Raw genomic sequence first — 26,783 nt, forward strand, 5'->3', positions numbered from 1 at the left:
AGATAGATAGATAGATAGATAGATAGATAGATAGATAGATAGATAGATAGATATACGAGAAACATCGTTAAGAGGACATTGGAGTCTAAGAGAAGTAAGGAGTTGAGCTCCAAGTACTGAGATCCCTAAAATATGCGCAGGAAACTTTGAAAATGCATCGTCATGACTGGGCGAGAATGAAGTTGAGGTAACACAATTTCAAGGAGTAGAAAAAGGTAAATTGTTGAAATTATTAAAAGTGAGTTTGATACCCATTCCGGTCCACAGTTTAGAATTCACAGATGGGCCGGGCGCGGTGGCTCACGCCTGTAATCCCAGCACTTTGGGAGGCCGAGGTGGGCGGGTCATGAGGTCAGGAGATCGAGACCATCTTGGCTAACATGGTGAAACCCCATCTCTACTAAAAATACAAAAAATTAGCCAGGCATGGTGGCAGGCGCCTGTAGTCCCAGCTCCACTGGAGGCTGAGGCAGGAGAATGGCCTGAACCCGGGAGGCGGAGCTTGCAGTGAGCAGAGAAAAAAAAAAGAACTCACCGATGAAAGAGTGTTCTGTGAGCATTTAGAGAGGAAAGCAGGATTTACCAAGCTATTTGACTGTATCTGTAGAAGAAGACTAGGACAAGGGAAGAGAGAGAAACACTCCATCCTGGGCCATAAATTCACTCTGGGGCACCATCTCTTTAGTGTGATAACCTGGAGGTCACTCAAAATAAAATATCAAAATAGTGAACATGTTCAAAGCAACATTGTAAGAGAAGGAACAGCTTAATCAAATTGTTGATGTTCTGCTATTTTTTACAGATTGTTATTTTTAAAATGTAAATTTCTGTATAATTTAAAATATTAGAACTAAGCATTTATGGGAATCAGTGTTCACTTTTTCCCACCTTTCTTTGTTAAGTTTTCATTTTAAACAGCTTCTTTCAGATGTAATTAATATGCCATACAACTTACCCATGTAAAGCGGATAATTCAATTTTTTTAGTGTACTCAGAGTCATGTCACCATTACCTCAATAAAATTTAGAACATTTTTATCATATATCTCTTGTTTTGACAGAGATCTCACTGAATAAGCAGGTCAATTTGAAAAGTATTGCCATTTTGACAATATGGAGTCTTTCCATCACGAACATGGAATATTTTCTTTATTTATTTAGATCTTCTTTAATTTCTTTCAAAAATGTTTTGTAGTTTTCAGAGTAAGTTTGCACTTTTTTCATTAAATTTATCCCTAAGCATTTTATTCTATTGTTTCCTCAATTCCATTTCCAGATTGCTCATTGCATGTGTATAAATATATAATTGATTTCACATACTGATTTTGTACACTGTAATCTTGATGAACTTGTTTATTAGTTCTAATATATTCATAGTGCATTCCTTAAGATTTTTCTGCATACAAGATTATGTCATCTGATTTTGGGGAGAAAGCATGCAGTCTTTCACCATTAAGTATAATGTTGTCTATGATTTTCTTATTTCTATGGTATTATTATTACACATATTATATCTAATAATGGTACAGATCCGACAATATATTGTTATAATTATTACTGTGTATAATTTTATGTCTCAAAGAAGCTGAGAGGAGGAAAGAGAGAAAATAAAAAAAACTTAGTAAGAACTATAAGTTAGAGATTTTTATATGTAAACATTCTTATTTAAGATTTCTAATTATCTTCATTACTTCTTGTGGATTTTAAAGTTGCCATCTGGAGTCATTTTCTCAGCCTAATACAACGTTGCTCCCACCTATTATATCTTCCTTGACTTGTTCAATAATGGTTTCCTTTAGTTATTTAAACATATTTATAATGGCTACTTTTGTTGTCTTTTTTCTTTTAAATCCAACTTCTGGTCACTTTCATAGGCAGTTTCTGTTGCATGCTTTTTTTTTTTTTGTTCTAGTATATAGGTCTTAGTTTTATAGTTGCATAGCTCATAATTTTTTGTTTTTGGAAACTGGCCTCTCTCTATATATATATACACACAAGTATATATATGTATATATATACATGTATATATACACACACGTATATATATGTATATATATACATGTATATATACACACACACACATACACACACACACACATATTTTGTTTTTGTTTTTGTTTTTGAGGCAGAGCCTAGCTCTGTCACCCAGGCTGGAGTGCAGTGGTGGATCTCGGCTCACTGCAACCTTCGCCTCCCAGGTTCAAGCAATTCTCCCACCTCAGCCTTGTGAGTAGCTGAGATTACAGGTGCCCATCAATACAGCCGGCTAATTTTTGTGTTTTTGATAGAGATGAGGTTTCACCATGTTGGCCAGGCTCTTCTCGAACTCCTGACCTGCCTCAGCCTCCCAAAGTGCTAGGATTATAGGAGTGAGCCACTACACTCTGCCTAAAATATATTATTTTGACAACTCTGGGCATTGCCTCTCCCCTGAGGCTTATTATTTTTGTTTGCTTATTTATTTTTTCATGACTCATTCTTTTAGTGACATAGCTTTTCCTTTCACAGTGTTAAGCTTCTGATGATGCTCCTCAGTGAGATGCAGCTTAGGACAGGTCTCAGAGTTTCCAGATAAAAGTATTTCCCAGCCAAACCTTGCTGTCAACCTTGTGGGACCTTAAACAATGAATCCAGCTGTATGGTTTGTCAGAGTCTCCAGCCAAATCTTGTCTTGAATTCCCATGTGTTGTGAGAGGTAATTGAATCATGGGGACAGATCTTTCCTGTGCTGTTCTCATGATAGTCTCACGAGATCTGATGGTTTTATAAGGTGGAGTTTTTCTGCACAAGCTGTTTTTTTGCCTGCTCCCATCCATGTAAGGTGTGACTTGCTCCTCTTTGCCTTCCACCATGATTGTGAGGCCTCCCCAGCTATGTGGAGCTGTGAGTCCAGTTAAGCCTCTTTCTTTTGTAAATTGCTCAGTTTCAGGTATGTCTTTATTGGCAGCATGAAAACAGACTAATACACTGGCCAAACCCATTGCAATTTCTTACTGGCAGAACTGTGTGCTAATACATGGGTTTTGTTTAAGTCCCTTGTGCATTAGTAGTTATTTCTCATCTGTTAACAGAAAATGAATGCAATGATTAACCAGTCTTCAGTTCTATCCTCCTCTAATCTATTCTCCAAGCTGCTGTTAGAGAATTCTTTCTAAAAACAAAATCTGATTGTAATCCTCCCCTGTTTCCCATTAGCTTTAAAAGAAAATTTAAACAGTGTAATGTCCAAGGCCTTACCACATGTCACCTATGCTAAAATCACATGGTAAAGTTAAGCTCTAATTTACCTCCATGTGACTGCACCTAAAATATCTTTATCCCGCCTGCTTCAACTGGCTCTCACTTTTCTCTAAAGGCTCACTTCACTCATGATCTCTTCTAAACTGCATGATACCCATAGCATCCTTTACATATCTATATCACAACACAAAATATTGTGTTCAGATTTTCTGTTGTTACTACAATCAGACTAAGAATAGATATTTCTCCTTCTGTGTTTTAATTACTAGTATAGTGCCTGATCTCAATAGATGTTCAATAAGTTTCCATTGAATGTTTAATATATATTAATCAAATATTGAAAAAAATTAATTATAGCCTCAATCACCCCTTGAGTCCCAAATATGCTTATCAAACAGCTTACTCAGCAACTCACTTGAGTATGTATCTAAAAACAGCATATTAGGCTTAGTATATCTAGAAAATAACTCTGTATTCTACCCATTCAACACCACAAACCTGCTTGTACACTGGACTTTTCTATGTCAGTAAATGACAACAAAGTTTTTTAGGTGTTGAAGACAAAATCAAAGGGTGCTGGGTGCACTGGCTCATGCCTGTAATCCGAGCACTTTGGGAGACTGAGGCGGGTGGATCATCTGAGATCAGGAGTTTGAGACTGGCTAACATGGAGAAATCCCGCCTCTACTAAAAGTACAGAAATTAGACGGGTGTGGTGGCACTTGCCTGTAATCCCAGCTACTTGGGAGGTTGAGGCAGGAGAGTTGCTTGAACCCAGGAGGCAGAGGTTGTGGTAAGCCATGATCATGCCATTGCACTCAAGCCCTGGTGACAGAGCGAGACTCTGTCTCAAAAAAAGAAAAAAAAAAGAGAAGGAAGAACGGAAGGAAGGAAGGAAAGAGAGAGAAAGAAGAAAGAAAGAAAGAAAGAAGAAAGAAAGAAAGAAAGAAAGAAAGAAAGAAAGAAAGAAAGAAAGAAAGAAAGAAAGAAAGAAAGAAAGGAAGGAAGGAAGGAAGGAGGAAGGAAGGAGGGAAGGAAGGAAGGAAGGAAGGAAGGAAGGAAGGAAGGAAGGAAGGAAGGAAGGAAAGGGAAGGGAAGGGAGGAAGGAAGGGAGGGAGGAAGGAAGGAAGGAAGGAAGGAAGGAAGGAAGGAAGGAAGGAGAAAGAGAAAGAAAAAGAGAAAGAAAAGGAGAAAAAAAGATAAAAACACAGGGGTTGGTTTTAATGCCTTACTTTCTTATATATAAAATATATATCCTATATGTAGGATATTAGAATATTCTATTGTCTGTACCTTCAAAATATATCCTGACCACAGCCATGAAGAGCATCCTTCACCAAGCCATCTTTATTTCTCACTTGGAAAACAGAAGCAACTATTAACTGGTGTCCCTGCTGGGTATCCTCTATCACTCTATAACCAGAGCATCTTTTAAAAAACATCTGTCAGATCATGTCATTCCACAGCTCAAAATGCTCTTATCCCTTTATACAGTGTTTAAAAGAAAATCTTAACTCTTTACTCTTGTTAGTTAGTTACTACACAACTTGCTCTTCATCTCTTTAATTCTATAATTTTATCTAGTATCACTTTTCCTTTGTTTACTAAACTCCAGCCACACATGTTCTCTTCATACAGCCTTGGGACTTTCTGTTTCTTCTACTTAAAATACTCCTTTTCAGAACATTGCTTGCTTGTATACTTCTTATCATTCAGATCTTAGCTTAAATGTCACATTTTCAGGAATATAATTCTTGACCACTTAGTCTAAAAGAGTCCTTGAATCACTTACACATCATACCATTTTATTTTATTCATATCATATAAATAGCTGATATATTTTCTCGTTTGTTTATGTATATCCCTCTGGCACACATGCACAACACACACACACATATGCTGAAATACTTGTTCTATGAAAGCAGACACCTAGGCCATCTGGTTTAATGATGTTCCTATCTTTTAGAAAAAAAGGCACAAAATAAGCACTTAATGTTTGAATTAAATAATTATTGTCATCAGTGTGGATGCAAGGTCATTACACATGGGAGCACAATGCAGAACCTGCTCAACCATTCTCAGGAGGCAGCTCCCCAGAAGTAAAGCACGCCAAGTAAAACCCTTCCTTATAATCATGATTTAACAATCTTAAGAATGTTATAGAGCCATATATAAGGGGTGAGTGGAAAATTTTCATTTTAATTCATTTTCCCCATATGCTCAAGATTACATTATTTATTACCTTGACAAAAGTCTTGATCACTCTCATATTAGAACCGTGGCAAGTATTATATTTGCAGAAAGGCAGGGTGGGAGATGAGTAGTTGATTTATTCAGGAGGATAATATAATTACACTAATTATTGTCTTACAATAAATTAGTAGCAATCAAGTTTTGTAATGAAGATGTTCAGTCCTTTTAGTCTGGGAACCGGAGGAATGAAATTCATTGAGCAATCTGTAAAACAGACATATTCAGTAGTATTTTCTAAAAGCATACCTAGCTAATGTTGGCATAAGAAAAAACTGGTCATTAATACCAGTGTGAATCACTCAAATTATACAACGTGAATTTTAACTCTAAAAAGACCCTCTAAACTCTAAAACAAATGAAGTGACTACAGTCATAGCTATATAGATTACCAAGAAAATGTGTATTCTCAAAGAAGGGCTATTTAGTGGATCAGGAGTTCCAGAATCATTGGCATAGGAATGGAAGGTTTTATTAGGGAAGATTTTCTTGACAAATGTAAAAAAAATGTAACCTCAATCATCATTTAGTAATATTGCTTAGAGGAAGACATTAGTGGATCTGGTGTTAGATAATCAGTTGGTGCCTTCACAGTTTTGTACGAGTCTGTTAAATTCTGAAAGCCTTAATATCTCCTTCTATAACACAAAAACAAAACAACAACAAAAAAGTTCCTTCCTATCACTTATGAAAGGTGGGGGCTCAAATGAAAAAACATATGATATAATATTGTAAGTTGCAATGCCTTATTAAAGGTGAGCTATGAATTTTAGGTAATAATGATACGCAGATTTGCTAGACATTGAGCACCCATATGCACAGAAATAATCCAACCCATTTATGATACAGCAGAGATTGCTAAGAAAATTCAATAAAAATTACATGGAATAACAGCTATTCTAATATTACATTTGAACCTGCTAATTTTTACACCCCAGAGACACTGAGGCCCTGAGATCAAAGGCTAGCATAAATTTCAATAGTTACATTGAAACAACAGATCACAAGGTTGTAAATCTTCAGACCCCCATCTTCAGATCTTGAGAGTACTATATACATGAAGAGGTCCTCCCTGCTCCTGAATGGATCTTTAGCCATAAGGTTATCCCTGTAATGTAGCCTTTTCTTTTTTCTCTCTCCATTTTCCCTCCATGTGGCATTTCTGTTGCTGCATATAAGTCCCTAGAGGCCTAAGCATCAGCAGTCACAGCTGTCATGAGTGATTTCTATAAAGCATTTCAGGGTGAAAGGTGCTTCATCCACCTACAATGCTATCATTATCAGTCATCTCAGAAAAATCAGAGCTGAGCCTCCTTCCTGTGTGATAACAGCTGAAAACTGCTGATACCTTCTTGAAATGGATTTCTTGATTGTTAACCTAGAATACAATGTATATTGCTTTGATATTAAATGCATGCAGAAAAGCTTCTTATTTGAAGGATTAAAAGTAAAATCTGGTTTTGTTCTCATTTCCTTCTGTTCTATTCGAACAGCAGGAGTATAGACTTATTTTTACTATCCTTCTGCTTAGGGCAATGGGATTTTGATATTAAACAAAAGAAGGGATTTATTTTAAATATCTAGGACTAAACCAAGCAAGGAACAAGGGCTACAAGTCAGTGACATGAAAATTGGACTTTGTTACATTAGAAGCAACTATAGATATTTTTTCCCTAATTGATTCAGCAACTGCTGAAAAGTTCATTAACTATAATCAATATTACTTTACATTGTACCTCAATCAAAAACTACTTTTCCATGGTCAACAGCAATTAGACAAATGGATAGAAATGACAACATTGATGGTGATGGACTTCAAGATTTATACCTGCCATTCTTTTAAAAAATAATGCCAGGGAAACAGCTAATTGCATTATATTGAATTTGAAACCTTTTAGAAACAACCTAGAAAGGGCTTTGAAAATAAGTCAGAAATATCCTAGGTCAGGAAGCTGAGAAAAAAAAGATATATCTAAATCTTTCTCACTGATGTTTTATTAAGTTAATCAAGATCTAACAAATGATAGGAAAAACATGGAAACAAAACCAAGAAGGACACAAGTGGGATATAAATGGGTACCTTATAAGAATGTTCTAAGAAATGAAACATTTTCACCTGAAAGCCCTTTATAAATAGCAGTCTGTGGTTTTCATGAAGAACTATAGTCTGTGTCCAATGGAATGGTAGTAAGGAAAAAAGGCAAACTATAGCAGGAGGCATACTAAACATAAGTGATAAGAAATGAGTGTGCACCTGTAAAGAACCAAATGGCTTGTCTGAATGAACAGAAAAAAGGATTTACCTTCTGGTGTAGTGCATGTCAATCCAGCTATGTGTATGCATCCCACATCTTGCATGCTGGCTGCTTTGTGATGGACATTCTCATTTTTCTCTTTGATGCATTTCAAAACCTATGGTGGATGCTTTAGACCAATATGTCCAGGAGAACAAAATTGCAGTAGTACAGAGGGAAAGTTTATTCAGCATTGTTAGAATCAAGATGGGGTGAGTTAAACTAAGGATAGTACTGGCAGTGGAAGCCAGAGAAGCACTTGCAAAGGTGCATGAGGAGTTGCAGCAGAGAGAGATGGAGGCTGGGGTGGAGACCTCATTGGCAAAAGAGGTCATCAGTGTGGATGCGAGGTCATTAAATATGGGTGTACGGAGCACACCCTGCTCAACCATCCACAGGAAGCAGCTACCCAGCAGTAAAGCACACTCAATACAACTCTTTCCTACAGTCATGATTTAATGTTATATCACAGTTTAATTTGATCAAAACACTATGATGGTAAGACTATGTGACCAAATCTAAATTACATAAACACAGCAGTTAGTAAAGTGGCAAGGTCTTGGGACTGGGTATGCAGATGAAGTCTGGTGGATAGTATATCCCAAATTACTATAGGACACTAAGCCTTGGGGAATATTAATATTAAAAGAGCATAACTGTATCACAACCAATGTAACTTTCTTATTTTTCTGAGGATTTCTCTCTTCAAAATAGTAGTCCTTCCAAAAAAGACCTGGTGGTTGGTATAAAATATAACATATTATATATAATATATAATAATATAATAAAGTATATATTAAAATAAAAAATAATCTGGTAGTTAGTATATCCCTCCAACCCAAATTACTACAGGACACTAAACCTTATGGAATATTAATATTAAAAGGGCATAATTATATCACAACCAATTTAACTTTCTTATTTTTCCAAGGATTTCTCTCTTCAAAATAGCAGTCCTTCAAAAAAAAAAAAAAAAAGAAAAGAATACCTGGAAACACCAACCTCATATTTTGCTTTCTGATTTGTAGAAGTTTTTGGACTGTGTTACAAATGCCTACAAAATATTCACACTTTCTTCTCTCATCTTGCTGAAGCGACCCCTGACTTTCTTTGATCATACACCTTTTAGCATCTATCCTCACCATCCCTCTCCATTCATTACCCTCATAGTGCTCAGAAAAATCCAGCATATAATGAATTGGCTAATACTATTGTCCTATCTGAACCATTTCGATAACTTTCAATTATACTTCAATTTAATTCCACCATTGTACTAACAGGTCTGAAATGACCTGCAAGATACCCTTCCCCCAACAGCCTTAGCTCATACTATTCTCCGTAGTTTATGGTTCTCAATGCACTAAGCACTTTTTTACCTGAGGAACCTATCCTCTTAATCTCCCTTTCCTGTCTTTCTGTTAAGAGCCATCCCCAGTATCTGAGAAGCTATGAGACAATCTTTCTTAGCATATGATTTATGGGTATTTGTCCTGGAAAAGAGCAGAATTAGCCAGAAGCCCTGATAATCTCCCATATTTCTTTTATTTGATGTAAATAGTTATCTATGAGCACTCCACTTTGATTCCTAATAGTGTGGTTCATTGATGAGCTTCCGATGAGATTTTAAGAAGCCCCAAGAGGCAAGAAAGAAGGGAGGCAGATGGAAAACAAGCAATTATAAGTGTAGTGATGAGTATGAAAAATGAGAAAAGATCCATTTAGAAATAATAAGTTTTAAAAAGCTAAGGAAAGAGATTGTATCTATAGCAGGAGAAACCTAAGGAAGTAATGAATATAAAATTCCAAAATTAAAGTACCAGTGGACCTAAAAAATCAAAGAGGAACTACTAAACATGATATAAACACACATAGAGAGACAGGGAATGCAAGCAAATGAATGAGAAAGTCTAGTGTGAAATATTTTTAAATAATATCTTGACTTACATTATATAAGAATAAGAGAATTAAAAAAGCTAATTTTGAATCTTTGTAAAAAGTTGATTCCTAAAATTATATAAACCTGTTATAAAATTAGTGTTGATTCCCAGTTCTCATTGGTCCAAGACTCTGCCACATGAACTTTCTTGTTGTGTCTCAAAGGGACAAAATAGATGTTAGTACTTCAGGCAGGTTTGTTTTCCTTCAATTATGCTATTTACTTTCTGCAATGCAAAGACTTTCATCAATGATCTTTTGTTAAAAATAAAATGCTGTATGTACAATGCACACACATCTTGTTGAAAACAGAACAGAGCTTTTACTATTTTAGCTTCACTCAGGCATTTAGTACAAGTCTGCTCTTATGTTAAGCTATATTGTGTTCCTACCTTCTCATTTAAGAGTGACATGGAGATCCAATTTATAAGCATCTAGCTGAATGCAGAGGCATTCATGTCTTGTGAGGACATACACAAGTGTAGTAGGCATGAATGGGTTTGCTGAGCTTGTCACAGTTCATTGGAAGCCAAAGATGAATCAATAACAAAGAGGACATTTTAAATTATCATGTTGATTTCAATTTACTGCTACACCCACAAGTCTCTCTAAGTAATAGAGCAAATAAATAACCACTCTATAACAGGAAAACCACTCATCCTTTACACAAACCAAGAGGACTGTAATAATTACTGGGGACTTGAATAGGGCTAAATTGTCAACTAAAAATGATAACAAGCTGTATGAGTATTACGACTCCAAAATTGAGCTTGTAGAATTTTTAATTTTGCTTACGTTTGTTTTATTCTTCTACTGAGAATTATGAAACAATGTGATCAGAACAGAGTTCTGATATAATTTCTACAACAATTCACTTGGACAAAAATTAGAATATGAAAAAATTCTCTGAACCAGAATAACCTTTTTTATTCCAGTACTTTCAATTATATTTTATATAATCAGAATATATTGTTAAACATACACATATGGATTTCTGTGGGTGAATAATTATGTGTGTATTTGTTCACCAAAGTTTTGGGGTACCTGATATACAACAGATATCAAATATTTCATTTACTCTTTACAATAAACCAGTTAAATGGGTATTACAATTCCTAATTTAGAGAAGAAGGAAGAGAGATTTTGTTAAAATTAGACTCAATGAACACAGCTAGAGGTTGATGAAGGTGATATGCAATTTGTGTCCAAGAATTTTGGCCCTTGTTATGGGTTAAATTGTGTTTCGCAAAAACAGATGTTGATGTCCTAATCCCCAGTGCCTGAGAATGTGAACTCATATGGAAATAGGTTCATTGGCAGGGTGCAGTGGCTCATGCCTATAATCCCAGCTACTCGGGAAGCTGAGGCAAGAGAATCACTTGAACCTGGGAGGTGGAGATTGAAGTGAGCTGAGATCGTGCCATTGCACTCCAGCTTGGGCAACAAAAGCAAAACTCTGCCTCAAAAGAAAAAAAAAAAAAAAGAAAACAAAAAAGAAAAGAAATAGGTTCATTGTAAATGAGTTAGATTAATTAATTAAGATGAGGTCATAATGGAGTAGGGTGGACCATTAATGCAATATGTCTGGTGTCTTTATAAGAAGACAACAAGGGTCACAGAAACAGACACACAAGGACAAAACAAGTAGTGAGATTTTTTAAAGTCCATTGTTTTAATATACTCAGTCCATGATACTTTGTTATTGCAGCTCTAGAAAATGAATATAACCCCCTGAACCCGTGTTCCTTCTCCTGTGGCACACTGCCTCCACTTCTTAGGAATGAAGTGGGACCAAAGGAAGTTTGAAGCCATGGAAATGATTTTACTCTAAAGTTTTCTATGATTTTCAAACGCTCATCTTTTCTCTTCGTTCTCCCTTTCTATCTTCCACTTCTTTCACTTTATTGGTCAGACATCGAGATAAACACTATACACACATTATTTTGTCTTATTTTAGCAATAGCCAAAGAACAAGTACTACAATTATTATCTTTATATTATAAATGAAGAAACTGAGACTTAGAGAGTCAAACTTGCCAAAGATTACAAATAAAGTAAGTTATGGAACTGGGATTCAGAGCTGAATCTAACTGATTTCAGAGCCCAAATTCAAGCCATCTTCTCATACTGCATTATTTCAGTCTAATTCAGGCCATGATAGTATACAATTCACTGTTTATACTTTCGAATAAAGGTGAACAAAAGTAAATGGAAGCAATGTCTAAAAACAATGTCTAACAAAATTATGTCCTGTGGAACCTTATGGAATACGATGAAGAAAGAACAAATATTTGGTGCCAGCTTACACTATATTAGGTAAAAGGTTAAATTGAATTTACATATTTTCTTATTTAATTATCAGAATATAATTTAGATCTATTGTGCAAGCAAAGCAGTGAGGCTCACAGGATTATATAGAGTGTACATGACAGAGGCAAGATTCAAATCTAGTACTTTATGCCTCATACTTTCCAGTTCCCACTGAAATAGATGAGAAGTTTGTCACTAAAAGCAACTTAGTGCATTGTTTCTTTCTTATCTCCATCTCATTTTCCATACATATCTCTACAGTATTTATAATTTTAGGTCTTCCAATGAGCACTTTCACTTTATGTTTTCTTTTTTTTTCCAGAGATTTCTAAAATACCACTGGTTGCTTTTCACAGAGGTCACATTCTGAGGAATTGGGGGGAATGTCCATACGCGTAGGGAAAGATGCCCAGCATACAAGGCAGTGACTGTGCATGTTCCCCCAGGCCATAGGCATCAGCATTCCTTTCCAAAAAGCAATTGGAGAGGATCAACAGAACACTATTTATATAAGGAAACAAGATACCCTGGTCCCTACATTTCTATTCTCACATCTATCAAAGACTATAGAAATTGTTCTTGGTTAAGTTAGGAATGGAGGAAAGACTGAGAAGTGCAAGTAAAATGATTCTGTACTCTAACATATCACTGATGGCTGTGAACTGAATTGTGTTCCCATGACATTCATATATTAAAGCTCTAACCTCCAATGTGAAGGTACTTGGAAATTAGTCTTTTGAGATGTTATTAGCTTTATAAGAGTGGGGCTCTCATGATGAGATTAGTACCTTTATAAGAAGACATACCAGAGAGCTTACTTTCTGTTTCTCCTCCATGTGTAGACTCAAGAAAGCAGCAGTCCTCAAGCCAAGAAGAGGGATCTTGCCTCTGGAACTGTGAGAAATAAATTTCTGCTGTTTAAGTCACCAGTCTATGGTATTTTGTTATGATAGCCCAAGCAGACTAAGACACCACCAGTAGACATTTTTGTGGTGATGATGAAAATGTTATATAATTGTGATGTTCAGTATTACTGTAACTAGTCACATTTGGGTAATGTGGATAAAGAACTGAATTGTTAATTTTATTCAATTGTATTTAATTAAAATTTGTCTAGCTGTATTTGGCTAGTGCTTACCATACTGGACAGTGCAGCTGTACAACAAAACACAGTATTGTTGCAATTTATCCCCCAAAGAAGACTGCAGTATAGCTGCCTGGTTGCATCATTCCCATACATACTCACATCTGCCCCAACAGCTGGTCCTGCAGTGACCATGTCCCACTGACAGACCACTGCAGAGTCACCCAGCATAAAAGGTGACCCAACAGCAGCCTCATCTCCTCAGAGAGACAGATGCCTGCCTAGCTGTGCCCATACATGCCAAGCTGGTCCTCATCACAAATTCTGTCATCACAAATTCTCACAGCCTAGGCCACTGAGGCAATTGCAGACATTGCTGACGCAAAAGATGTTGACACAGATTAAAGCTAAAGAGACTGCATTATGCTACTGAGTCTACTCAAAACCAAACTGAATGCAACATAACCGAATAAAACCCCAGAGCCCATCTACAGCAGAGCCTTCTCATAAAAGCTACTCCATAAAGATCACACCACTGCACTGCAGCCTGGGTAACAGAGCAAAATCCCATTCTAAATTAAATAAATAGGTAAATTTTTTAAAGGTACTGCATAAAATTGTAAAAAGTTTTTATTCCAACAGATATGCAGATATCAATGTAAGGACACAAGAAACATGAATAATCAAGGAAACATGACACCTCTAAAGAACACAATAAGTCTCCAGTAACAGACCCCAAAGAAAAGAACACTAACAAAATGCCTGAAAATAAATTTAAAATAATGATCATAAGGAAACTCATCGAAATACAAGGAAATACACACAAATAATTCAATGAAATTAAGAAAACAATTCATGGTCTGAATGAAAATCAACAGTCACAATTATAAAAAAGAATTAAACAGACACCTTGGAGCTAAATAATGCAGTAAATAAAATGAAAAACACAATTGAGTGCTTCAACAAAAGAATAGATGAAGCAGAAGAAAAAAGTGTTTAAACTTGAAGTTAGGTATTTTTGAAATAACCCACTCAGAATATTAAAAATAAATAAAAGTAATAAAAACTAAAGGATGCCTACAGGACTCATGGGACACCATAAAATAAACAGGAGTTACAGTGGGAGAAGAGAGGGATAAACACACAGAAAACCTATTTGATAAAATAACAGCTGAAATCTTCCCAAGTATGGGGAGGGATATGATCATCCAGATTCAGAAAACTCAAATGTCCCCAGTTACATTTAACTCAAATGGATCTGCTTGAAGGCATTTTATACTCACTACCAAATTCAAAACAGAGAGAATTCTAAAACATGAAAGAGAATAGCATCAAGTCACATAGAAGGGAATCTCCATTAGACTACCTGCAGACTTCTCAGCAGAAACCTTGTAGGCCAAGAGAGAATAAAATGATATATTCAAATTCTGAAAGAATAAAAAACTGTCAACTAAGAATACTACTATCAACAAAGCTATACTTCAGAAATATAGAAGTAAAGACTTCCCCAGACAAAAATAATCTGAGAAAATTTATGACTACTAAATCAGCCTTACAAGCACTGCTTAAGAGAGTGCTACAACTGGAAACCAAAGGACAATAATTACCATCATGAAAATACAATAAAATAGAAAACTTGCCAGTAGAAGTAAATCCATAAATTGAACTCAGAATACCCCAGTGATGTAACAGTGTAATGTAAATCTCTCAATCCTTTAGTATGGAAGGTTCAAGTCAAAATAGTCAAAAACAGTAAGGTATCATTAGCAGCTAAGGAACACATAATAGATTTTTAACAAAGTAAATTAAGACAACAAAAATATAAATTGTGGAGAGGAGAGAAAATGTCTAGAGTGTTTTTATGTCACCAAAGTTAAATTGCTCTCAACTTAAAATAGGTTATCACAACCACAAGACTTTTTATGTTATGTTATCCTTATGGTAACCACAAAGAAATTGTAGCAGATATACAAATAATCCAAAAAAGAAAACAAGGCTCAGCATGACAGAAAACCACCAAACCACAGAATAAAAAACAAAGAGAGGAAGAAAGAAACAAAGGATCTACAAAAATATTCAGAAAAAAAAAAAAAAAACAAAAAGGAAGGAGTAAATCCTTAAGTTCTTATCTATCAATAATAACCTGGAATGTAAGTGGATAAAATTCTCAAATAAAAATATATAGAGTAGCTGAATGGATAAAAACAGCAACAAAAACAAACAAAAAAACAGAAGACCCAACTATATGATGCTTGTAAGAGATTCATCTCACTGTTAAAGACAAGCAAAGTGAATGTGAAGAAGTGAAAAAAGACATTTCATACAAATGGAAACCAAAAGAGAAAAAGAGTAGCCACCTTTAGATTAGGTAAATTAGACTTTAAGTCAAATATTGTATAAAGAGACATAGAAGTCATTATATAATGGTAAAGACATCAATTCAAGAAGAGACTATAATAATTATAAATAAATGTGCACCCAACACTGAGGCACTCAGTTACTAAAGCAAATATTAATAGACCTAAGCAGAGAGAAGGACAGCAATATCACAAAAGTATGAGACTTTATCACCTAACTTTCAACAATGAACAGGTCATCTGTTCACAAAAAAATAGACAAAGAAATATTAGATATAAATCATATCATAGACAAAATGAACTTAACAGACATTTACAGAACATTCAAGACATTTCATGCAACAGCATCAGAATACTTGTTTTCCTCAACTGCATATGGAATTCTCCAGGATAGATCACATGTTATGCCACAAAACAAGTCTTAAATTTAATAAGACAGAGATAATATCAGGTATCTTCTCCAACCACAATGATATTAAACTATATAAATTACCAATAGATAAAACTTTGTAAACTTTATGAAAACATAAAAATTAAACAACATACTTCTGAAAGATCAAGGAGTTAATACATTTTTTAAAAATTGAAAAATTTGAGACAAACAAGAATGGAAACACATCATACCAAATCTACAGGACACAGCAAAAACAATTCTAAGTAGAAAATATATAACAATAAATGCCTACATCAAAAAAGAAGAAAGATTTATAATAAATAAGCTAATGATTCAACTCAAGGAACCAGAAAAACAAGCTCAAACTAAACACAAAATTGGTAGAAGAAAGAAATGTTAAAACTCAGAGTAGAAATAAATAACATAAAGACTAAACAAAATGAAGAGTTGGTTTATTGAAAAGATAAACAAAATTAACAAACCATTACCTAGATTAATTAAGAAAAAATGAAAGAATACTCAAAAACAGTTTAAAAGGAGACATTACAATTGATATCACAGAAATACAATGAATCATAAAAGACTATTGTAGAAACCTAAATGTCAAATAATTTAATAACAGAAGAAATGGATAAACTCCTGGATATATACAACCTATGAAGATTAAATTATAGTGAAACAGAAATCTAAACAGACCAGTAATAAGTGACGAAATTGAATCTAATAAAAAGTCTTTTATCAAAGAAAAGCTCAGGATATGATGACTTCACTGCTGAACTCTATTAAATATTCAAGTAATAATAATATCAATGATCCATAAACTATTCCAAAAAATTGAGGAAGAAGGAATACTTCCAAACTTATTCATGAGGCTGGGATTACCCTGTCTGCAAAACCAGAAAAGGACACACACACACACACACACACACACACACACACACACACAACTAAACAAAACAAAAATGTATAGGCCAGTAGTTCTGATGACCATAGATTAAAAAATTCCCAACAAGACACTAGCAAACCAAAGCCGTCATCACATTAAAGAGATCATTCACTATGATCAACTGGGAGTCTTCCCAGGGATGCAAGGATGATTTACAGAAATCAATAAATGTGATGGACCACATTAGCAGAGAGAAAGATAAAAATTATATGTTTATTTCGACAGATGCAAAAAAGTCCTTTGACAAAACTCAATATCCCTTCATGATAAAAAATTATAACAAATTAGGCATAAAAGGTGTGCATTTCAACATAGTAAAGACTATACATGCCACACTCACAGTTAACATCTTACTGAATGGAGAAAAGGTGAACACATTTCTTCTGAGATCAAGAACAAATAAGAATGCCCACTTTTACCACTGCTATTCAACATAGTATTGGAAGTGCTGGCCAGAGAAATTAGCCGAGAGAGAGAGAGAAAAAAAAAAAAACAAAACAAAACAAAACTCATCCAAATTGGGAAGAGGAAGTCAAATTGTCCCTTTTGCCAATGACATGATTTTATATAAGAAAACACTAAGGATTTCAGCAACAACTAAACTGTTAGAACTAATAAACAAATTCAGATAAGTTTCAGGACACAAAATCAAAATACCAAATTCATTATATGCCAACAGTGAGCTATCTGAAAAATAAATAAATAATAATAATTTCATTTACAATAGCCACAAAAAATAAGCTACCTAGAAATAAACAGGTTAAAGATCTCTACACCAAAAACTATTAAACATTAATGCAAGAAATTTAAAAAGACAGAAAAACATGTAAAGATGTCCCACAGGAATGGATTGAAACAATTAGTATTGTTAAAATAGCCAATATAATGGTAGTTAAAACTACCCCAAAAGATCTACAAATATAATGTAAGCCCTATCAAAATTCTAAGAACACTCTTCACAGAAATAGAAAAAAAAATTCTAAAATGTATGTAAAATCACAAAAGACTGTGAGCAGCCAAAGCTATCCTCAGCAAAAAGGAACAAAGCTGGAGACATCAAACTACCTGACTTCAAAATATACTACCAACATATAATAACCATGGCATAAAAACAGACATGGAGGCCAGGCGTGTGGCTCACGCCTGTAATCCCAGCACTGTGGGAGGCCGAGGAGAGTGGATCACGAGGTCAGGAGATGAAGACAATCCTGGCTAACATGGTGAAATCCCGTCTCTACTAAAAATACAAAAAATTAGGCGGGCGTGGTGGCGGGCGCGTGTAGTTCCAGCTACTCGGGGGGCTGAGACAGGAGAATGGTTTGAACCTGGGAGGCGGAGCTTGCAGTGAGCCAAGACTAGGCCACTGTACGCCAGCCTGGGTGACAGAATGAGGCTTCGTCTCAAAAAAAAAAAAAAAAAAGACACAGATATGGGTCAGTGGAACAGAATAGAAAACCCAGAAGTAAATTCATAGATCTTCAGCAAACTGATTTTCAACAAAGTTTCTAAGAACACAGATTGTAGAAAACCTAGTATTTTCAATAAATAGCGCTGGAAAAATTGGATATCTACATGCAGAAGAATGAGAGTAGACCACTATCTGTCACCATATAGAAAAACCAACTCAAAATGGAATAAAGACTTAAATGTAAGGTGGAAAATTATGAAACTACTAGAAGAAACCACAGAGGAAAGGTTGCATGACATTGGCTCAGCAAAGATATTTTAAACAAGACCTCAAAAGCACAAAAATAGACAAATGAGATTACATCAAACTAAAAAGTACAACAAATGAAGCTATTAACAGAGAGAAGAGAAAACCTACAGAATAAAATAAAATGTTTGCAAATTACACATCTAACAAGGTGTTAATATCCAGACTACATAAGAAACTCAGTTAGACAGCAAAAAGACAAATAACTTGATTTAAAAGTGAGCAAAAGACCTTAACAGACATTTCTTAAAAAAAAAAAAAAAAAAAAAAAAAAAAAATCACCAACAGGGATGTTTTTAAAATGCTTAACATCATCAGGGAAATGCAAATCAAATTCACAACGAAGTACCACTTCACTTCAGGTAGAATGATGATTATCAAAACCACAAAAGAAAATAAATGTTAGTAAGAATGTGGAGAAAAGGGTGTGTGTGTGTGTGTGTGTGTGTGTGTGTGTGTGTGTGTGTGTGTCTGTGTATGAATACTATTCAGCCATAAAAAAAAATGAAGTCTTGTCATTTGTGACTACATGGATGAACCTGGAGGACATCATGTTAAGTGAAATAAGCTAGGCACAGAAAGACAAAAGAGTACAAGAGTAGTTACCAGAGACTTGCAAGGGGACAGGTTAGGGAGAGGATGGAAAGAGGTTGTTCAATGGGTACAAAGTTGCAAGTAGATAGCACAAATAAATTCTGGTGTTCCATTGCACAGTGAGGGGACTATGGTTAACAGTAAACTGTTGTATATTACAAAATAGACAAGAGAGGCTTTTGGATGTTCTCACCAGAAAGAAATGATAAATGTCTGAGGTGATGGATACACTAAAGACCCTGAAAGATCATTGTACAACATAGATATGCATTGAAACATCAAATTTTACCCCCTCAATATGAACAATTACAATGTCTCAGTGTAAAAAATTAAAAATTAAATTTAAAAAGACTAAAGCTAAACAGAATATATGCTAAATTATCTTCTGGAACAGGTGTGGTACCTTAGGTGTAGGCCCAATTTTGGGTACACGTCTAGGACAGAGACGTGTACCCAAAATTATTGGGGGGTGCCCTCAGGACTGATGCCTGTCTGGAAATAGGATTAAGCCAAAGGAGAATTTTAACTGAAATGTTGATCCCATTAGATCTCTGGTGCCAACGTGGCCCTTCAGAAGCATCCCATCCTGGTGGAATGGGGGCTGGGCCTTCAGACCCGTTATCGTTCCCCACAATTGACCTGCCATTGGTTGAACTTTGGCCCCAGTGAAGATCACGATTTAGGCAAGAAAGTTCTCTTCCACAGAGGGCATTGAAAGTGACTCATCTGTGCATGGTCATCTGCACAGCTACTCCCAGATGTGGGTGGAATGTTTGTCTCAGTCCTGAAGGAGTAATCTGGGCTGTACAGCATAGTATCAACTATGCTTGATTTAAAATATTATTTTACTTTATTGCCATAAAGATGTTCTTACCTATCTGTTCATAGTCCCAGTTTTTTGACTCATAAAATAGATGTGTCTCCATAAGGGCATTAAGTGTACACTGCTAATCCTGTATATAGGTTTACCCCCAAAGCAAGCGTTGCATAGAATAACTTTTTTTTAAAAAAAGACTTATTTTCAGAGCTAGTTATTTTAAATTATCAAAGACTGTAAGGGACGATCTTTTCAGAAAGACTTTCTGGAAGGTCGAGAAGGTCGAGAGGTCCAAATTTAGTGTTCTGCTTGTTTGTTCCACTAATCAAATGCTAAAAGTGGATAAAAATAAAGTAAGGCTTTCATTTTAAATATTAGGAAAGTACAGCCTAGAAATATAGAGAGAAATACTTAGTATTTTTATTCATGTGTCTATTCAATGTGTTATTCATTGAATTTCAACTATGTGCCAGATACTGCTAAATACCAGGATATAAAAAAGTAAGTGGTGAGTCTTGCAGTTGAGGGACTGTAGTCTCATAGAAAAGCCAAGTGAATTATAAAATAATGTAATAACTGCTCTGTATTAGGTTGAATTGTGGTCCCCCAAAGATATGATCACCAATATCATCAGGATGTAACTTTTTTTGAAAAAAGAATGTTTGCCGATGTACTTAATTCAGGATCTTCATATGAGATCTTTTTGGTTTTGGCGGTCCCTAAATTCAATGATGAATGCACTTTAAAAAGACAGAATAGGATGATGTTGGCTTCGTAAAATGAGTTAGGGAGGATTCCCTCTTTTTTTATTAGTTAGAATAGTTTCAGAAGGAATGGTACCAACTCCTCCTTCTACCTCTGGTAGAATTCGGCTGTGAATCCATCTGGTCCTGGACTTTTTTTGCTTTGTAGGCTATTAATTATTGCCTCAATTTCAGAGCCTGCTATTGGTCTACTCACGGATTCAACTTCTTCCTGGTTTAATCTTGGGAGAGTGTAAGTGTCCAGGAAATTATCCATTTCTTCTAGGTTTTCTAGTTTATTTGCATAGAGGTGTTTATAGTATTCTCTGATGGTAGTTTGTATTTCTGTGGGGTCGGTGGTGATATCCCCTTTATCATTTTTTATTGCGTCTGTTTGATTCTTCTCTCTTTTCTTCTTTATTAGTCATTCTAGCAGTCTATCAATTTTGTTGATCTTTTCAAAAAACCAGCTCCTGGATTCATTGATTTTTTTGGAGGGTTTTTTGTGTCTCTATCTCCTTCAGTTCTGCTCTGATCTTAGTTATTTCTTGCCTTCTGCTAGCTTTTGAATGTGTTTGCTCTTGCTTCTCTAGTTCTTTTAATTGTGATGTTAGGTTGTCAATTTTAGATCTTTCCTGCTTTCTCTTGTGGGCATTTAGTGCTATAAATTTCCCTCTACACACTGCTTTAAATGTGTCCCAGAGATTCTGGAATGTTGTGTTTTTGTTCTCATTGGTTTCAAAGAACATCTTTGTTTCTGCCTTCATTTTGTTATGTACCCAGTAGTCATTCAGGAGCAGGTTGTTCAGTTTCCATGTAGTTGAGCAGTTTTGATTGAGTTTCTTAGTCCTGAGTTCTAGTTTGATTGCACTGTGGTCTGAGAGACAGTTTGTTAAAATTTCTGTTCTTTTACATTTGCTGAGGAGTGCTTTACTTCCAATTATGTGGTCAATTTTGGAGTAAGTGTGATGTGGTGCTGAGAAGAATGTATATTCTGTTGATTTGGGGTGGAGAGTTCTGTAGATGTCTATTAGGTCCACTTGGGGCAGAGTTGAGTTCAATTCCTGGATATCCTTGTTAACTTTGTATCTCATTGATCTGTCTAATGTTGACAGTGGGGTGTTAAAGTCTCCCATTATTATTGTATGGGAGTCTAAGTCTCTTTGTAAGTCTCTAAGGACATGCTTTATGAATCTGGGTGCTCCTGTATTGGTGCATATATATTTAGGATAGTTAGCTCTTCCTGATGAATTGATCCCTTTACCATTGTGTAATGGCCTTCTTTGTCTCTTTTGATCTTTGTTGGTTTAAAGTCTGTTTTATCAGAGACTAGGATTACAACCTCTGCTGGTTTTTGTTTTCCATTTGCTTGGTAGATCTTCCTCCATCCCTTTATTTTGAGCCTATGTGTGTCTCTGCATGTGAGATGGGTCTCCTGAATACAGCAAACTGATAGGTCTTGACTCTTTATCCAGTTTGCCAGTCTGTGTCTTTTAATTGGACCATTAATCCATTTACATTTAAGGTTAATATTATTATGTGTGAACTTGATCCTGTCATTATGATATTAGCTGGTTGTTTTGTTCGCTAGTTGATGCAGTTTCTTCCTAGCATCGATGGACTTTACATTTTGACATGTTTTTGCAATGGCTGGTACCTGTTGATACCAGAGCCTGGCAGAGATACAACAAAAAAAGAGAATATTAGACCAATCTCCCTGATGAACATCAATGCAAAAATCCTCAATGAAATACTGGAAAACCAAATCCAGTAGCACATCAAAAAGCTTATCCACCATGATCAAGTGGGCTTCATTCCGGAGATGCAAGGTTGGTTCAACATACACAAATCAATAAACATAATCCAGCATATAAACAGAACCAAAGACAAAAACCACATGATTATCTCAATAGATGCAGAAAAGGCCTTTGGCAAAATTCAACAGCACTTCATGCTAAAAACTCTCAATAAATTCGGTATTGGTGGTATGTATCTCAAAATAATAAAAGCTATTAAAGACAAACCCACAGCAAATATCATACTGAATGGGCAAAAACTGGTAGCATTCCCTTTGAAAACTGGCACAAGACAGGGATGCCCTCTCTCACCTCTCCTATTCAACATAGTGTTGGAAGTTCTGGCTAGGGCAATCAGGCAAGAGAAATAAATCAAGGATATTCAGTTAGGAAAAGAAGAAGTCAAATTGTCCCTGTTTGCTGATGGCATGATTATATATTTAGAAAACCCCATGTCTCAGCCCAAAATCTCCTTAAGTTGATAAGAAAATTCAGCAAAGTCTCAGGATGCAAAATCAATGTGCAAAAATCACAAGCATTCTTAAACACCAGTAACAGACAAAAAGAGAGGCAAATCATGAATGAACTCCCATTCACAACAGCTTCAAAGAGAATAAAATACCTAGGAATCCAACTTACAAGGGATGAAAAGGACCTCTTCAAGGAGAACTACAAACCACTGCTCAGTGAAATAAAAGAGGACACAAACAAATGGAAGAACATACCATTCTTATGGATAGGAAGAATCAATATTGTGAAAATGGCCATACTGCCCAAGGTAATTCATAGATTGAATGCCATCCCCATTAAGCTACCAATGACTTTCTTCACAGAATTGGAAAAAACTGCTTTAAATTTCTTATGGAACCAAAAATGTCCCCACATTGCCAAGACAATCCTAAGCCAAAAGAACAAAGCCAGAAGCATCACGCTAACTGACTTCAAACTATACTACAATGCTACAGTAACTGAAACAGCATGGTACTGGTACCAAAACAGAGATATAGACCAATGGAGCAGAACAGAGCCCTCAGAAATAATGCCACACATCTACAGCCATCTGATCTTTGACAAACCTGACAAAAACAAGAAATGGGGAAAGGATTCCCTATTTAATAAATGGTGCTGGGAAAATTGGCTAGCCATAAGTAGAAAGCTGAAACTGGATCCTGTCCTTACTCCTTATACAAAAATTAATTCAAGATGGATTAGAGACTTAAATGTTAGACCTAAAACCATAAAAACCCTAGAAGAAAACCTAGGTAATACCATTCGGGACATAGGCATGGGCAAGGACTTCATGTCTAAAACACCAAAAGCAATGGCAACAAAAGCCAAAATTGACAAATGGGATCTAATTAAACTAAAGAGCTTCTGCACAGCAAAAGAAACTACCATCAGAGTGAACAGGCAACCTACAGAATGGGAGAACATTTTTGCAATCTACGCATCTGACAAAGGATTTATATCCAGAACCTACAGAGAACTCAATCAAATTTAAAGAAAAAAAACAAACAACCCCATCAAAAAGTGGGCAAAGGATATGAACAGATACTTCTCAAAAGAAGACATTCATACAGCCAACAGACACATGAAAAAATGCGCATCATCACTTGCCATCAGAGAAATGCAAGTCGAAACCACAATGAGATACCATCTCACACCAGTTAGAAAGCCAATCATTAAAAAATCAGGAAAGAACAGGTGCTGGAGTGGATGTGAAGAAGTAGGAACGCTTTTACACTGTTGGTGGGACTGTAAACTATTTCAACCATTGTGGAAAACAGTATGGCAATTCCTCAAGGATCTAGAACTAGAAATAACATTTGACCCAGTCATCCCATTACTGGGTATATACCCAAAGGATTATGTCATGCTACTATAAAGACACATGCACACGTATGTTTATTGTGGCACTATTCACAATAGCAAAGACTTGGAATCAACCCAAATGTCCATCAATGACAGACTGGATTAAGAAAATGTGGCACATATACACCATGGAATACTATGCAGCCATAAAAAAGGATGAGTTTGTGTCCTTTGTAGGGACATGGATGCAGCTGGAAACCATCATTATCAGCAAAGAACAGAACAGAAAACCAAATCACAAGAACAGAAAACCAAATACTGCATGTTCTCACTCATAGGTGGGAATTGAACAACAAGATCACTTGGACACAGGAAGGGAAACATCACACACTGGGTCATATTGTGGGGAGGAATGGGAGGGATAGCATTAGGAGATATACCTAATGTAAATGACAAGTTAATGGGTGCAGCACAGTAACATGGCACATGTATACATATGTAACAAACCTGCACGTTGTGCACATGTACCCTAGAACTTAAAGTATAATAGTAATAAAAAAAAATGACAGAATAGGAAACACACAAAAATAAGGGAAGAAGGCCACATGAAGAGAGGCAGAGACTGGGGCTATGCTTCCCAATCTAAGGAATGCCAGGAATCCCTGGAAGCCAAAAAGAACAATAAAGTATTCCTGCCTAGAGCCTTCAGAGGGAGCGTGCTCCTACCAACACTGATTTTGGAGTTCAGACCTAAGAAGTGTGAGAATAGAAATGTCTTCTGTCTCCAGTTAGTAAGTGGTGGTTTGTTGGGACAGCCCAAGGAACTCCCTACCTGCTGTAACAGAGATAGAAGCAAAATATGTTGTGAAAGGGTGTAGAACCAAGCTCTCTGTGGGGCAATGTGGTTTTCCAATGGACATGATATTAGACCCAGAACTTTAAAAAAGAGTCAGTATTTTCCAGGTGAAGTTAGTTTAGGGCCAATCTACCATTTCATTCCTGTTGACAGAGCTTAAGTTGGTCATGCTGGTGATGTTTGGGAATGATAAGCTCACTATGCAGTTGACCTTTGAACAAAACAGATTTGAACTACACGAGCCCACTTATATAGATTGTCTTCTACTTCTACCACTTCTGAAACAGCAAGACCATCCCCTCCCCTTCCTCCTCCTCCTCAGCTTACTCAACCTTCATCACAAGCATGAAGACCTTTATGATGATCCACTTCCAGTCAATAAATAGTAAATATATTTTCTCTACTTTATGATTTTCTTAATAACATTCTGCTGTCCTCTAGCTTACTTTACTGTAAGAATATAGGATATAATACATATATAAAATATGTGTCAATTGACTGTTTATGTAATCAATAAGGTTTCCAGTCAACAGTAGACTATTAGTAGTTAAGTGTTTGGGGAGTCAAAAGTTATATGCAGATTTTTGACTGCACAGGGTGTGGGGTTCAGCAACCCTGACCTTGTTGTTGCTCAAGGATTAACTGTGGCTATCTTAAACTATGTAGAGTTTATTTTAAGGATAGACATGTAAATAAGTAAACAAGGATTTCAACCATATGCATAGATTTCAAGGGAAGCCAGGCAAAGCAAAGCATCCAAGCTAAGAAGGAGCAGAAACAGTAGCAAAACTAGTCTCTGAGCTCGGACAAGTCAGTCATTTGAATCCTAAGCAGCTCTAGAAATATTTGCAGCAAAGCTTCTAAATTTTTATCCTAACTCTTTACTATTAATTCAAAGCTACCTATATATCTGTCCACTTACTTTTCTGTTAACAATTTGATGATTTCCCTCCAGATTTCCTAATACAAACTGCAGGGAAAGAATCATATTGGCTCACCTAGTAATCTACCAAACCCTGTCAGATGCTACTGTCCCTCCTATTCCACTTTTCAAAGCCTGTCAAAGATGACAAAGATGACAAACAATTGATAAGACTCTAGAAAAGGCTACAGTTGTGAAGGGCCTTAAATGTCTATCTGAACAATTTTAATTTTATTCTTTGTTTTGAGGTAATTAAAATATTCTTTTGTATGGGGAAATGTCAAGATTAACATTGCTTTTTAGAAAGACAACTAAAATGCAATGAGACTCATGGTAAAGGTGTTAGCGAGAAGCTTTTCTAGTGTTCAAACCAAATGAGGGCTGAGATAGAACTGGAATCCAATGTTTTTCTGCCATCTACTCCTTAGTAGTTTCATGTAGAAAGCTGTCTAAAATACGAAGCACACAGATCTCTTGAGATTTTCTGCTTTGCTCTTTGGTTTTTTATTTAGCTTCATTTATCACCAGTGTAAATCAGTGGAAAAGAGGATTTGATGACTTCAGGTTCATAGATGGTGATGTACCATGCTTCCACACCGGAGGGAGGCAAAACTTCAAAACCTTGGCATTTCTATCCATGATTTTAACAGCTTGAGTTATATAAATGCTTTTTGCTGCAGGAAAAAAAAAAAAAAAAAAAAAAAAGCCAGGCATCAACCA

At 35.8% G+C, this 26,783-nt stretch overlaps 1 long non-coding RNA gene across 1 annotated transcript in view; it reads left to right on the plus strand.

Annotated features, from left to right (window-relative positions):
• Nucleotides 1–26,235, plus strand: part of LOC113224760 — a 42,297-nt gene extending 16,062 nt beyond the window's left edge. The window contains exon 3 of the long non-coding RNA XR_003309359.1: nucleotides 26,097–26,235. This is a non-coding gene — a long non-coding RNA (uncharacterized LOC113224760). The remainder of the gene's footprint in view (nucleotides 1–26,096) is intronic.
• Nucleotides 26,236–26,783: the final 548 nt, after the last annotated feature.

This window comes from Piliocolobus tephrosceles, chromosome 7 (assembly GCF_002776525.5).
Source record: "Piliocolobus tephrosceles isolate RC106 chromosome 7, ASM277652v3, whole genome shotgun sequence".
NCBI lineage: Eukaryota > Metazoa > Chordata > Mammalia > Primates > Cercopithecidae > Piliocolobus > Piliocolobus tephrosceles.